Below are 11,060 nucleotides of genomic sequence, written 5' to 3'. Positions count from 1 at the left end.
GACCTGGGCCTGGGCCTGGGCCTGGGCCTCCTCAGGGGAAGCCCTGCTAAGTCCTGTGGAGACCAAGGGGCCTGGTAAGCTATTGGCTGCTAGACAGGGACACTGGGCATGCAGGTGAGACAGGTAGTCACCTTGGCCAGGACTGGTCACACCAACTGCACAGCATGTGAGCTGAGACTGCCATGAATATGCCAGTGGGTCTGCAGAAACTGCAGTGCCTCCAGTACCTGCTGCAGCAGGCAGCCAGGCAGCAAGCTTGACATAGTGCAGGACCACCCCTTGCTTTGTCCCTGGGGGTGCAGAGCCACATGCAGGGAGCCCAACCACACAAACTCAAAAAGAAGGAGCAGCACCAACAGGTTTGCCAAGGGACTCAGTGCCATCGGCGACAGCAGGTTGGGGCAGTGCAGGGTGCTAGGTGGGAAGAAAGCAGGCTACTCACAGGCCCAAACCTGCATAGGGTAGAGCCTGCACCTTGGCAGAGATCACCATGTGCCAGGGGCTGCTGATCTATACCAGCTACCAGACAGAAGGGAAACAGACCCCAGATCACAAAGCCTGGCTGCCAGAGAGCCAGTACCTGGTCTTTACCATTAGAGGTACAGCCACCTCTTTGCAGCCTACGAGACAAGCACACAGGACTGCGTACCCACTATCCAGTGGTGGTGTGGTCACTTCAGTTGGAGGGCTCTATGTGAGGTGCCAGTCCAGAGGTGAAGACACTATACCGTGGCCACTGTCACACTTCCCAGCCTTTTGTTTATGAACATTTGAGTTGGGAGGGCAGGTAGGAGACTGGTCTGCGAGACCAAATTGGCATGGGGAGGAGGCTAGGGGTGTCACATCTGCAGTGCTGAAGGTCAGCACATCAGGCTGCTGCCCAGTGACTGGATAGCCCCTCCATAGGTATCTGGAGGTGGGGAAGGGAGACAGTATACATCAGAGACAAAGGGGTTTTCCTTGCAAGGAGAGCTGGAGATCTGGACTCTCCCCAGAGTGCTCTGCTGGACAGCCAGACAGTGGTGTTGGAGGGACTATCTCTCACTTGGCCATGAGTGTGTGGGAGCTGCTCATGTAGGTGCAGTTGGGCTCACCCTAGGCTGGAGGCAGCTGCTTGGGGTCCATGAGGCATATACCTGTTACAGGCTGCTCAGCTGGAGAAGGTAATGAGACTATGAGGCATGAAGAAGACAGGGGTAGTCCTTCTTCTCCCAACCTCTCCCACTTACCTGGCCAAACCCCAAGGCTGAGATCTGGGGAGATCTGATCTGCTTTGGCCTTGGTGCCCTGGGGTAAAGGGCAGTCTGAGGGTAAGTCTAGGGTAACTGGGAGTGGTGGGTGGGTGGGTGGGCTTCCCAGTGTGAACAGTTACTTGTCCACCTGCATTACCCACAGCAAAGACAGGGAACCACATAAGCTGTGTCCAGAGCTAGCCTGCAGGAATGTGGCCCAGGAATGCAGTGAATGTCAACTTACCACTGTACACTAGTGTAGATATGTGGGCAAAACAGAGTTGTAACAGCTCCAGCACCTGAATGAGGGGTATGTGGGGTGAGGTAGGGTGGGGGTGCTGGCCCTGATGCCCCCTCTTCATTTGGGCCACTGTTTACCTCCTAGCTCTGCTTGGCCATACCACCCTGCTCTCTAGTCCTGAGGAGTGCAACCCTGCTGGTCATGCAGATGCAGGTCATCTCCTGCCTTTAGCAGGTGCTGTACCACCAAGCTGCAGCCTAAGAAGGTGTCTCCATGCATAGCTGTGCTGCTCAAGGCAGCAGCTATAGCAGAACAATGAGGACAGGGCTGAGGGATGAAAGGAGTCACATGGGAGGTGGATGTCAGTACAGGAGGGAGGAGGGATAGCTTGGGGACACAGGTCCTTGAGAGGATGAGAAGATTACTGTGAGCATGGGAGGCACCAGGAGACTGGGAATACTGACTGGAGATGAGAAGGGGTTCATTGAGAGGTCAAGAAGTGTCACAGGGGACAGGAGGGTCATCAGGAAGTAGGAGTGGGTCGTGATGGAGACAGGCCTCTGGAAAAAGACAGCCTTGGCTCTTGGGACTAACACGTGGGACCCTGGGAATGTAGGGGTATCATCACATGTGCATTCACTGGTTGCGTTGGCACCAAGCATGGCAGAGCTGTGGCCCATCAGTGCTGAGAAGAGCTCCGTCTGCCCAGCAGATTTCTTACCATCTAACTGGACAACTGAGGGGCAGTGAGGCTCAGGACTATCCCTGCCCCTTTTTCCAGGCAACACCTTTGCCAATCCCCAGCCTCTACAGCCTCTTCCTGACTGAGTGACCCTTGACCCCAGGTTCCATCCCTGTGTCCTGGAACCTCCACCCTCCAAGAACTCTGCCTCAGAATCCATCTCAACACAGTGCTTACTTATCATTAAGTCCAGAGTGTTGGAACAAGGGAAGACACCTACCTACCATGCCAACATCCACCATCCCAGAGGTGTTAAAATCACACAAAAGGACCTAGGAGCCAGGGCAAAGTGAACTTTATGGGGACTTGGGCTTACATGAGCCTCATGTACTGTGGAGGGCAAGTAGCCTCCACCTAGCTCTAATTCAGTATATGTGGAGGTCCCATCCAATTCAAGGTAAGCAAACTACATTTTATCAGGAAATCTCTCGTTTATTTATTTATTTACTTATTTAAAAAAATTAAAATTGATTGAAGAGAGGGAGTGAGAGAGAAAGAGAGAGAAACATCGATGGTTGTTCCATTCATCCATGCATTCATTGGTTGATTCTTTGTATGTGCCCTGACTAGGGATCGAACCCACAACCTTGGCATATCAGGGTGACACTCTAACCAACTAGAGAGACCTGGCCAGGACTCTCTAGTTTATTTTTGAATACTACATGTAAGAACAGAATCCAGGTAGCAACCTCCTTGGCACCTTTATCTCCATGTCCTTGACAATCCCCTCCCCCATTGTCCTGCTGAGATCACCCGTCCCAAGTCCTCAGCCTCTGCACCCATCGTGCCCCAAGCACTATTTTTCTGCACCCATCATCCTTGAGTTCCTTTTCCTTAAGGCCCTACCCCATATCCTCAGGGAGAGCAACTGCATAAACTCCTTGTCCTTGTACTCCTATATCCTTGGCAGACATGGCTAATCAATCATGCACTTGGTTCAACCCAGCTTGGTCTCTAAAATCCCTTCAAATGAGATCCATCAGGAACCTCTGAATATCACACTTACTGCATCTTATTTTTCTCAGTACCCCCATATTTTTCAATGGCATCCTAACTGGTTTTCTGCATTTGTCTTGAATGATCCCTGCAGAAGCATCTTAAAACACAAAGCATTTCTTTATATAGTTAATTATTATAATGATAATCACTTCATTTTATGTACAGATACTCTTACACAAGGTTCCAAAAAAATTTTGAAAAGAGAGCAAGACTCATTTTATGAGGCTAGTATGACCTTAATTCCAAAACCAGATGAGTTTCCAGAACTAGAAAATGAAATTACATATCAATTGTATTTGTGATTATGCAAAACTCCTAAAAAGGAAAGTGGTTAACCCATTGATTTATTCCCAGAAAGCAGAATGATTCCACAAAAGAAAATCTATCAATGTAATAAAACACATTCATGGATTAAAGGACAAAAATCATGTTTAACTCAGTAGATACAGAAATGGCCTTTGATAAAATTCAATACCTATTTGTGATTGAGGAAAAACACTTCAGAAAACTGATAATAGATAAGAACTTCCTTACTTGATAAAAATTATAAAGCAAAACCCAAAAGCAAGCATGATACTTAATGCAGAAACATAGACTTGTTCCCTTAAATATGAAGAACAAAGAAAAAAATTGCCCATTGACAACAAAGTTTGAGAATTCTGGCCAACAGCTTATGACAAAATAAATTAGAGTTTAGAGATTGAAAGCCTGAGACCAAGCTGTCACCATCTGCAGATAACAATAAGGTAAAACAATCAACAAACAATTACAACTATTAAGCAAGTTCACAAAGTGATCAGATACACAATCAAATTCCCAAATCAAAAAACCCAGAAATTGTAAACTGGGTAATATTAATTTCCTACCTACAACTCCAATGGTTTCCCATCACACACAGAACAATAATCAACAATATTCATATATTCCTTTTGAGGCCCTTTCCTATCTGTACCTGCTTCCTCTTCAGTTACAGTCCTCACCCTGGATCCCCTTGCTCCCTGCTGCTACACATATGCAGTTTGTTTTGACTTCAGGGCCCTTCCACTAGTTATTCCATTTTCTGAAATACATTTCCCTCAGCTTTTTGAAAAAGATTTTATTTAGGCATTTAAATTATATTTTATTGAGTATGCTATTGCCGTTGTCCCATTGTTTCCCCTCTGCCCCGCTCTGCCTAGTACACTGCTTCCCTCCAGCAATCCCCCGCTTAGTGCATGTCTGTGGGGCATGCATATAAGTTCTTTGGCTACTCCATCACCTATACTGTTCTTAACATTCCCCTGTCTGTTTTGTACCTACCAATTTGTGCTTCTTATTCCCTGTACCTTTGCCCCATTCTTCTCCGCCCCTCTCTCAACTAATAACCCTCCAAATGATCTCCATATTTATGATTATGTTCCTGTTCTGCTAGTTTGCTTGGTTTGTTATTCGGATTCAATTCTTGATAGTTGTGAATTTATTGCCATTTTAATGTTCATTGTTTTGATCTTCTTCTTTTTCTGATATAATTCCTCTTAGCATTTCATATAATAATGGCTTGGTGATAATGAACTCCTTCAGTTTTACCTTGTCTGAGAAGCATTTTGTCTGCCCTTCAATTTTAAATGATCTCTTTACTGGGTAGAATAATCTGCATTGTACGTTCTTGCTTTTCATCACTTTGAATGTTTCTTTCCAGTCCCTTCTAGCCTGCAGAGTTTCTTTTGAGAAATCAACTGACAGTCTGGTGGGAACTCCTTTGTAGGTAATTGTCTGCTTTTCTCTCACTGCTTTTAAGATTTTCTCTTTATCTTTTTTGTTTATTTTATTTTTATTTATTTATCTTTTTAGAGAGGGGGAAGGGAGGGAGGAAGACCAGAAGAGAAACATCAATGTGTGAGAGATACATTGATCGGTTGCCTCTTGCATACCCACAGTGGGGGACCTGGCCCACAACCCAGGCATGTGCCCTGACTGGGAATCAAACCAGCAACTTTTTGGTTTTCAGGCCAGCACTTAATCCACTGAGCCACACCTGCCAGGGCTCTCTCTTTATTTTTTAACCTTTGGCATTTTAATCATGGTGTGTCTTGGTGTGGTCCTTACTGGGTCCATCTTGTTTGGGACTCTCTGTGCTTCCTGGACTTGTATGTCTACTTCCTTCACCAAATCAGAGACATTTTCTTTCATTACTTTTTCAAATAAGTTTTCAATGTTTTGTTCTTCCTCTTCTTCTTCTGGTACCCTTATGATTCAGATGTTGGTACGTTTACAGATGTCCCAGAGGTTCCTAAGCATATCCTCATCTTTAAAAATGTTTTTTTCCCTGCTGTTTTGATTGAATACTTTTTCCTTCATCTTGTTCCAAATCATTGATATGATTCTTGGCTTCATCCTCTCCACTGTTGGTTCCCTGTAGATTTTTATTTATTTCACTTAATTCAAACTTCATTTCTGCCTGGGTCTTTTTTATGGCATTGACGTACCCAATGAATTCCTGGAGCATCCTGAAAACCAGTGTTTTGAACTATGCATGTGACAGTTTGCTTAGCTCCATTTCTTTAGATATTTCTCTGGAGTGTTGTTCTGTTCTTTCACTTGGGCCATATTTCTTTTTCTCCTCATTTTGGCAGCCTCCCTGTGTTTGTTTCTATGTATTAGGTAAAGCTGCTTTGACTCCCTGTCTTAGCACACCTGTTAAGTTATATGGTGTGGAGCCTTAGGTAATTGCCAGGGTGGGCCAACCAGTGTCACCATTCTGTTGCTCTGTGTGGGGGAGGGCTCCTAGAGGGAACAATGCTGATGCCTGGCCTCTGGAGTTTTGCTGAGGAGAAAGCTGTATCCCAACTTTAATTTAACTTTCTCCCCATATGCCACTGGTGCCCTTCCAGATGTTGCCCTGGTGCTGAATCACAGAGAGGGTGGGTCTGCAAGAGTCCTAAGTCCATTGCAAGCCCTTGAACAAGACACAGTTTCTTCTGCTGCACTGACCCCCACTGGTTTTTATAGTCAGAAGTTATGGGGACTTATCTTCCTGGTGCTGGGACCTTGGACTGGATGTTCTGGACTGGGGCTGGATTCCTCAACCGGAGGTAGCACTCCCATTTTTTATCCACCATACTTGGATGTTGTTCCCATCTCTGTGCAGCATCCTGCATTTCTTTCTTTTTTTTTTTAAATATATTTTATTGATTATGCTATTACAGTTGTCCCATTTCCCCTTTCACTCCCCTCCACCCTGTGCCCCCTCTCCCACCCACCTTCCCCACCTTTAGTCCATGTCCATATGTCATACTTATGAGTTCTTTAGCTTCTACATTTCCCATACTATTCTTGCCCTCCCCCTATCTATTTTCAACCTACATTCTATGCTACTTATTCTCTATACCTTTTCCCCCTCTCTCCTCCTCCCACCCCTACTGCTAGCCCCCCCTTGTGCCCTCCATTTCTGTGGTTCTGTTCCTATTCTAGTTGTTTACTTAGTTTCTTTTGGTTTTGCTTTAGGTGTGGTTGTTAATAATTGTGAGTTTGCTGTCCTTTTACTATACATGTCTTTTCTTTATCTTCTTTTCTTAGAGAAGTCCCTTTAGCATTTCATAAAGTAAGGGCTTGGTGATGATGAACTCCTTTAATTTGACCTTATCTGAAAAGCACTTTATCTTCCCTTCCATTCTAAATGAGAGCTTTGCTGGATAGAGCAATCTGGGATGTAGGTCCTTGTCTTTCATGACTTGGAATATTTCTTTCCAGCCCCTTCTTGCCTGTAAGGTCTCTTTGGAGAAATCAGCTGATAGTCTGATGGGAACTCCTTTGTAGGTTACTGTCCCCTTATCTCTTGCTGCTTCTAGGATTCTCTCCTTCGTTTTTACCTTGGCTAATGTAATTATGATGTGCCTTGGTGTGTTTCTTCTTGGGTCCAACTTCTTTGGGGCTCTCTGCGCTCCTTGGATTTCTTGGAAGACTGTTCCCTTTGCCAGTTTGGGGAAGTTCTCCTTTATTATTTGTTCAAATAACTTTCCCACTTGTTGCTCCTCCCCTTCTGGTACCCCTATAATTCGGATGTTGGAACGTTTAAAGGTGTCCTCGATGGTCTTAAGCTTTTCTTCGATTTTTTGAATTCTTATTTCATCATGCTCTCCTGCTTGGTTGATTCTATCTTCCTTCTGGTCCACTGTGTTGTTTTGAGACTCAGATTCCTTCCTTTCACAATTGGCTCTCCTCCGTGTGTCTTCCTGCATCCCTTTTATGGTAATCTGCATTTTTTCATGTAATTTGGATCCAAAATCCACCAGTTCCGTGAGCTTCCTGATCACCAGTGTTTTGAACTGTGCATCTGATAGACTGGCTATTTCTTGGTCACTCAAAAGGATGAGTCCTGGGGGACTGATCTGTTCTGCTGGAAACATATCTTATGTCTTTCCCTGTCTCTCCTATTATTTTACATATTTATTTATTTTTTCTCCGGTCTGGTCGCTCTTGTTACGGTGGGGGGCGGAGCCTTAGGTGTTCACCGGGGCTGGGCACCCCAGTCGCTAGCTTGTGACGTTATATGTGGGGGCAGGGGTGGGAGCGGGGACAGGAGGGATCAATGGCGACCCTTCCGTTCTCCTGGAGTCAGACACTTCCCTGGGCTTCTGGGCCGTGAGCTCTGCCCTGGTCCCCAATCGCTGCCGCACTGATTCCCCCAGCCGCTGCTCGCGTACTCAGGGATCACCGCTACACTGCTGCGCTCTTGCGTCCCGGATTGCTGTCGCACTGATTTTGCGCCAAATTTCCCCCGCCCTACGCGCGCCTGTGACCCACACCAGCCCCGCGCCCACTCAGCTAGTCGTCCCCTACCAGTCTGGATGTACGGGTCTACTTCAACTTCTTGGCTGTCCGACTTCCATTTAGATAAATCCTCTGACAGTTCTGATATTATGACTGCAAATCATTGTTGTAAATTATTGTGGTTCTGTTCTTGGTTGTGCGAGGACGTACGGTGCGTCCACCTATTCCTCCATCTTGCTGGCAGTCCCAGCATCCTGCGTTTCCACAGCTCTCTGTGCCTCTCCTCAACTCAACCGTCCCTACCCATCTGGATGAATGTGGCTTCTTTAATCCTTGGTTGTCAGATTTCCACAGAGCATGATTTTCTGACAATTCTGGGTGATATTTCTTTTGTAGTATATCTGTATGTTTTGCTATAATTGTGTATGGAGGCTAGGCGTGTTTACATACGCCTCCATCTTGACTAGAAGTAGAGTACCCCGGTAGTGCCAAAATTTCCCCCCACCACCCAGGAACCCCGACTCCCTCAGGCAATCCCCACACCATTGTTCATGTTGATGAGTCATATGTATGGGTTCTTTGGGTACTCCATTTCCTACACTGTACTTTACATGTCCATGGCTATTTTATAAATACCTATTTGTACTTCTGATCCCCTCACCTCTTCACCCATTCTCCCACAATCCCCTCCCATCTGACAACCATCAAAACTCTCCGTATCCATGATTCTTCCTCTGTTCTCTTTGTTTGCTTATTTTTTTAAAGATTTAATTGTTGATAGATATGTATGTATTGCCATTTTATTGTTCATAGTTTTGATGTTTTTCTTTTTCTTAAATAAGTCCCTTAACACTTTATATAATATTGGTTTGTTGATGATGAACTCCTTTAGTTTGTTTCTTGTCTGGGAAACTCTTTATCTGACTTTCGATTCTAAATGATAGCTTTGCTGGGTAGAGCAGTCTTAGCTGTAGGTCCCTGCTTTTCATGACTTTGAATATTTCTTGCCAATCCCTTCTAGCCAACAAAGTTTCTCCTGAGAAATCAGCTGACAGTCTTAGGTAGTCTTACAGTCTAACTCTCCTGTAGGTAACTAGCTGCTTTTCTCTTGCTGATTTTAAGATTCTTGCTTTATCTTTAACCTTTGGCACTTTAATTATGCTGTGTCTTGGAGTGGGCCTCTTTGCATTCACCTTGTTTGGGGCTCTCTGCGCTTCCTGGACTTGCATGTCTATTTCTTTCACCAAATTAGGGAAGTTTTCTTTCATTATTTTTTCAAATAAATTTCCAATTCCTTGCTCCTTCTGTTCTCTTTCTGGCACCCCTATGATACAAATGTTGAACCTCTTGATGTTGTCTCAGAGGCTGCTTATACTATCCTCACATTTTTGGATTCTTTTTTCTTCTTATTGTTCTGATTGGTTGTTTTTTGCTTCCTTATGTTCCAAGTCATTGATTTTATTCTTGACTTCATTCACTCTACTATTGTTTCCCTGTTAATTGTTCTTTATTTCAATTAGTCCAGCCTTCATTTTTGACTGGATCTTCTTTATGCTCTTGAGGTCATCACTAAATTCCCTGAACTTCATAACCAGTGTTTTGCACTCTGCATCTGATACATTGCTCATCTCCATTTCATTCAGCTCTTTTTGGGGAGTTTTGATCTGTTCTTTTATTTGGGCCATGTTTCTTCGTCTCCTCATTTTGGCAGCATCCCTGTTTTTAATTTTATTTTTCTTCTATGTATTAGGTCAAGCTGCTATGACTCCCTGTCTTGGTATCGTGACCTAATGTAGTAGGTGTCCTGTATGGTTCAATGGCACAGCCTCCCCTACCACCCAAACTAGGTACTCGAGGTTCACCCTTTGTGTGGGCTGAGTACACCCTCTTTTTGTATTTGAGCCTTGTTTGCCTGCCAAATGGCAGGTCAATGGGGGAGGTATTTACCCAGGCCTCCCAGGCCAGTCAAATGCAAGGACTGGTTGTGATCACTGACCATCAACCTCTGTCCTCCATGGAGGGTCAGCTGTGCAGGGACAGGGTGGTGGTGCTCAGACATGGCCTGTAGCTGTCCACTACGTCCAAAGGCCCTGGGGTTTCCCAGGTGGTGCAGGCCAAGGTCAGCCCTGACATGTGTTTTTCTTGGGGCACCCTGCCTGAGCTATAAAGCAATCTGAGATGACTGTTACTTGTGCTGGACTTGGAGATCACCAGTCAAAGACAAGCTGTGAATCTAGGATGGCTGCTGCTAATTTCATGCTTGGAGCCACACTTAGCAAGATGTATGGGGGTGGGGGTGGTGCTCAGGACTCACTGAGGCCAGCTGCTGTTTGTTTGAAAGGATTCAGGAAGTTGTGAAGCCTGAGCCCAGACCAGCCATTCATATGGAAAAGCCACTGTTAACACCTGTCAGTTGGGTGAGATGGAGCCTCAAGGGATCCCTAGTGTTGGTGAAACATCATTAGCCAGGTTAATGAAGTCTCAGATATGGCACCAGCCTGCTGACTCTGTTGCTCTATCAGGGGATTGTTCAGAAAATACACAGTGACCTCTGTCCACCTTTCTGTCTGGGAGAAGGCTGTCTCCCAGTTCTCACCCTGATGCTAGAAACTTCAATCCCTCCCTGTATGCCACTGGTGCCTTTCAAGCTGCTACCCTGGTGCTGTAGCTCAGAGGGAGTGAATCTGAGTAAGTTCGTGTGTGGTTTCTTTAAGAGGAACTCCTAGGGACCCCAGAAGTTTCTCCACTGACTCGGTCCTGGCTGGTTTTTGCAGCCTTGATTTATGGGGACTAATCTTCCTGATACTAGAACCCTGGGCTGGGGGCTTGGTGTGGGGCTGGGACTCCTCACTCCCAAGATACCTCTCCCAAATTTTTATCCATCACACATGGATGTGGTACCAGCCAGTTCCGCATCTCCGCCCCTCCTACCAGTCTGGATGGTTGGGGCTTCAACCCATAGTTGTCAGACTTCTGTTCAACTTGAAGTATTCTGATGATTCTGAGTGATGGTTGTTCTATATTTTAGTTGTAATTTTGATAAGGTTGTGTAAGGTGGCTAGCCTTTTCTGCCTATACCACCACTTGACTGGAAGTC

The sequence above is a fragment of the Phyllostomus discolor genome, chromosome 12 (genome assembly GCF_004126475.2).
Source record: "Phyllostomus discolor isolate MPI-MPIP mPhyDis1 chromosome 12, mPhyDis1.pri.v3, whole genome shotgun sequence".
Taxonomy (NCBI): domain Eukaryota; kingdom Metazoa; phylum Chordata; class Mammalia; order Chiroptera; family Phyllostomidae; genus Phyllostomus; species Phyllostomus discolor.
The sequence above is the reverse complement of the archived record's forward strand: the minus strand, read 5'-3'. Positions refer to the sequence as shown.